The sequence below is a fragment of the Labeo rohita genome, chromosome 1, assembly GCF_022985175.1.
Source record: "Labeo rohita strain BAU-BD-2019 chromosome 1, IGBB_LRoh.1.0, whole genome shotgun sequence".
Lineage (NCBI taxonomy): Eukaryota > Metazoa > Chordata > Actinopteri > Cypriniformes > Cyprinidae > Labeo > Labeo rohita.
In genome coordinates, this window is record NC_066869.1 from 26,032,156 (window position 1) to 26,037,195 (window position 5,040).

Below are 5,040 nucleotides of genomic sequence, written 5' to 3' on the forward strand. Positions count from 1 at the left end.
CGATAAGGTCTGAGCACACGTCTATATCTGGGGCATGCTTGCTGCGCAAGCTCTTAAAAAAATACTCGGGGGACATCTTGGACTTAATAACCGCTCATCCTCCAAAAAACTCTTTCTAAACTTCTATTTAGCAGAGGCTTCAGTCGTGTTTGCCAAAATTCCGAAAGTTTGGAAAACACAAGCTTTTCATTTGTTTGAAATGAAAATTCAAAACAGCCTAGAGAAAAGGAATGAATTATTCCTTTTAGGAGGAGTCGGAAAGGTGGAACATGAACTAGCAAAGCAACGAAACGCTTCGCTCTCTCTGTGCCAGCAGAGGCTTTATTTATTTTGCAGATAAATAAATGAAAGACTAGTAATTTAAGTTTGTCCAGTTGAAGTAAAAACCCATACAAAAGCAAATCTAAACATATATAAACAGAAAGAACAGTGTACAATTTACAGTGACATGCACAAAAATATACTATAATATTGCTATACACTATAAGTCTTTCCAGTAAGCCTGGAGGGGTTCAAATTGAATTGTATTGCAATAGCAAAATGTAAACTACATGTAGTGTTTTATACATAATGCAGCACAAACCACACAATAATAATGTATAAGTCCCAAAATAAATAAATTAAACAAATTTATAAAAAGAAAGTTAAAGTTCTATACAAGAACCCGGTACTTGAAATTAATGTCATTAAAAGTGACATTAAAAAATGCATCACAGTTTCCACTAAAATATGAAGCACAACTGTTTTCAGCATTGATAATAAATAGAAATAAGTTACATTTTAAAAATATACACTGCCGTTCAAAAGTTTGGGATCAGTAAGAGTAATGTTTTTTTTTTAAGTCTCTTGTGCTCATCAAGGCTGCGTTTATTTGATCAATATATATATATATATAAACTGTAATATTGTGACATGTTATTACAATATAAAATAATGGTTTTTATTTTGATATACTTTATAATTTATTCCTGCGATGCAAAGCTAAATTTTCATTAGCATTAGTCATAAGTGACAGACACACACACACACACACAAATAAATGAGTGTATGTCTTTGTATGTACGTATATGTGATGCATGTAGTTCTAAAAGGAAGTGGTTGTAATGCAAATATATGACTAGCATTAGTATAAGGATAAATTGTACAGACTAATGGCAGTGGACGGGAAGGATTTTCTATCTCTCAGAACTGCACCAGGGCATAATCATTCTAGACCTGAAAGTGCTCTTGTTATGGAGGTATCCATAATGTTTAAAAGTTTGGACAGCATTCTTCTGTCATTCACCACTATCAGTGAGTTAGTTCCCAAGAAAGACCCTGACTTCCTTAGCAGTTCTCTGTCCAATAATAGCACACGACTGCATTAAAGTGTCACTTTCTCCCATAAACTGCATAGAATGTGTTGTTGTTCTGCGTATGTTGAATGACCCGGAAAGCCCTTTCTTATATATGTTGACTGGATGTTAATAGACCTGTCAACCCTGCTGTTCAGGTGCATTCCCAAGAACTTAAGAGTAATCCACTGTTTGAACATCCTCCCAACAGATGGAAACTGGGGTGAAAGGTTTCCTCTTTCTATTAAAGTCTAAAACCACCACTTTTGTTTTTTCCACATTGAGCTTTTCAGTGACTCATGTGTACCCTCGACTCACACATCAAAGTGTCTTCTGAGTATTTCTGTAGGTGACATGACCCAGTGCTGTATTTAATGTCTGTTGTATGAAGTGTAAACAGGAAAGGACCCAGGACATTCCCTTGGGGAGCTTCTGTAATACTGACCACCTGATCCAACAACACAGTCCACAATCCACATGCAGTCTATCAGTATTGTCCTTAGTATGTTCCTTAGAGTGAAAATGTGATAACAGTGATCACAGTGTTTCTAAAGATTTGACACAGAAGAGAGGAAATTGTTAAATAAAGGTGTTATGTTTGTTTTCTGTGTGCACAAAAAGTATTCTCGTAGCTTCATAAAATTAAGGTTGACCCACTGATGTCACATGGACTATTTTAACAATGTGCTTACTGTCTTTCTGGGTCTTCAACGTGTCAGTTACATTGTCGTCTGCAGGGTCAGAAAGCTCTTGGATTTCATCAGAAATATCTTAAATTGTGTTCAGAAGATGAAAAAGAGTTACGGGTTTGGAACGAGTACGAGGGTAAGTAATTAATAACAGAATTTTTATTTTTGGATCTCTTTAATTCAGTTAAGCATTCATCAGACTGATTCCAACTGGTGCCTCCTGGTTTTGTAAATCTTTTTTGAGTAATTCATCGAAAGAACTGGCTCATAACTACAGTAAATCAGACCAAATAGCACCCACAGTTTGAAAACTGTTTGTTTTATGGTTTCATGACTCCCCTTTGTATGTATGGGAACCAAAACTTTTTAGTTTTATGATTTCTTGGAAACTAGGGACACTATAAATAAATGTCTACTTACTGAATATTAGCCGCTGACCCTGAACAACATTTCAGCAGCATGTTTCGAGTTCCCGTTTCATTCCTAAGTTCTAAACAAATAAATTTCAACCACCTTCAAAAACTACTGAGCATTTTTATGTGCTTCTTAAACGTCACCTCAGCAAGAACAGGTCGACTTGAAGCATCTGCAAACAGTTATAGAAATAGCATCTGAGATACAATATCAACACAGCTGGCAAAACCTGAGTGATCAGCATAATCACTCAAGGGGAAGTTTTAGTTTTAATTCAGTAATTGCATCCATGTGGTCTATGTATGCTTTTGTATCAAGTATCAGATATGTGTAGATAGTCAACTGATGAAATTAGTATAACCTACAGCTTTTTGTCACTTTGAGTACACTACCGTTTAAAAGTGTGGTGTCAGTAAGATATATTATTACTTTTTTTAAAAAATAATGTAATATTTTTTGTTCAGCAAGGATGCATTAAACTAAACAAAGGTGACAGTAAAGACATTAATAATGTTACAAAAGATTTCTATTTCAAATAAAATGCTTTTCTTTTGAAATGCCTATTCATCAAACCTTCCCGAAAAAACAAAAGTTGTATCACAATTGTTCTAAAAAAAAAAAATATATATATATATATATATGTGTGTGTGTGTGTGTTTGTGTGCACCTGGTATTCATCACGTTGTGTCCCCACAAGGATAGTAATACCAGTAAATTTTGACCTTGTGGGGACATTTGTGAGGTCCCCATGAGGAAACAGGCTTATAAATCATGCACAATGAGTTTTTTTGAGAAAGTAAAAGTGTGCACAGTCTCCTGTGAGGGCTAGGTTTAGGTGTAGGGTAGGGGTAGGGCGATAGAAAATACAGTTTGTACAGTATAAAAACCATTACGCCTATGGAATGTCCCCATAAAACATGTAAACCCAACATGTGTGTGTGTGTGTGTGTGTTTCTTGAGAAGCAAATCAGCATTTTAGAATGGTTTCTGAATTATGTGACACTGAAGACTGGAATAATGGTTACTGAAAATTCAGCTTTCCATCACAGGAATAAATTACTTTTTAAAATATATTAAAACAAAAACACTTCTTTTAAATTGTAAAATTATTTAACATTATTTTTGATCAAATAAATGCAGCTTTGTTGAGCATGTAAGTCTTCTTTCAAAAACTGTGTTACCAACCTCAAACTTTTGAATATTGTTCATTTTGCTCTCATGTGTCTAAAATGATTTAACGTCAATATTTGACATATCTGATATTAAGAATAATTAATACATGTTGTGCAAATTGCTCTTTATAAAGTAGGACATGACTTCCTGCAGCTGTTTAGAAATCAGCAACACCCCAAACATACTTGAGCCGCAGATCCAAACAAGTGGCAAATGAGCATAATCAGTCAATGGGGCCCAACCTACGAAACGAGTACAGAGACTCTCTTATTCTTCGCAATTCTCCCTCTCTCCCATTACACATGGACCTCGGAGCTCATTCTTATGTAAAAACAAAAATACACTTCACTCTCAATGTTCTCCCACTCTCTGTGTGTCTCGTTTTCCTTTTTTCTTGATTGCACACAGCGTAACGTTAAGTTTTGATGTTTACCACATGGACGATTACCACAAAGTCATTAGAGGGCTGTTATGAAAGCATTCTCAATGACTTTATCTCCCCTTCAGCTTTTTTAAAGGAGCGCAGAACATTTATGTGAGTTAATCAACATTGGCTCTGCTTTACTTCTGTTGCTCTGCCTGATTTACCACAGCTCTGGGCAATGATTCGTCAGTTGGCAACTTCCCAGCATGCCTCAGCCAATGATGGTACCAGAAGGAAGTGCAACCCAATACAAAAAGACTTCAGTTTTGTTTTATGAGTACAACGTGCGTACATATCTGAACTAAACTGTCATCCCTCTAGCATCTCTAGCAGAATAATGAAGATTTAAAGGGGTCATGAACTGCGCTTTTTTATTATTTTGCTCTGTTCTCTGAGGTGCACTTATAATGTTATCAAGATTTTTAAATAAAAAAATTAGAAGTAATAGGCTGTTTTCTGTCCTGTTTTGACCCCTCTCATTGGAACGCTCTGTTTGAATAGGTGTGAAGGACTGTAGACTTGGAAGTAAAGCCCACTGCTATGATTGGCGAACAGTTGTGTATGTTTGACAGCCTACATTCCTCAGATGCTGCTGTGATTTAGGTTAAAAATGCATAAGTACTCAGAAAACTAAATACTGAAAATCCTGTGTGTAATTGCGTTTATAAATGAATCCACTGTAAAATGAAGTGAACAAAGGTACAAGTTCTTACTGACACTGTCTGCATTAAAAAAAGTTCATCCACTCTTTCCTATTGTTATGATCAAAAAGAAGGCAATGCAAAGAATGTGTTTTTGTACAACCATCTTATCATTTGGTTCTCCCTCTCAATATACACTACATGAACAAATCGGTGGGCAGGGATAAACAGGCACTGATGTAGCATTTATAGAGAGAAAACACAAAACCCCAACATGACAAAAGCGTACACGTGGGAACTTTTTTCCACAAGACGTGAAATACGTACCACCATGAGCATATTGTGACATATTCAATGTAAAATGT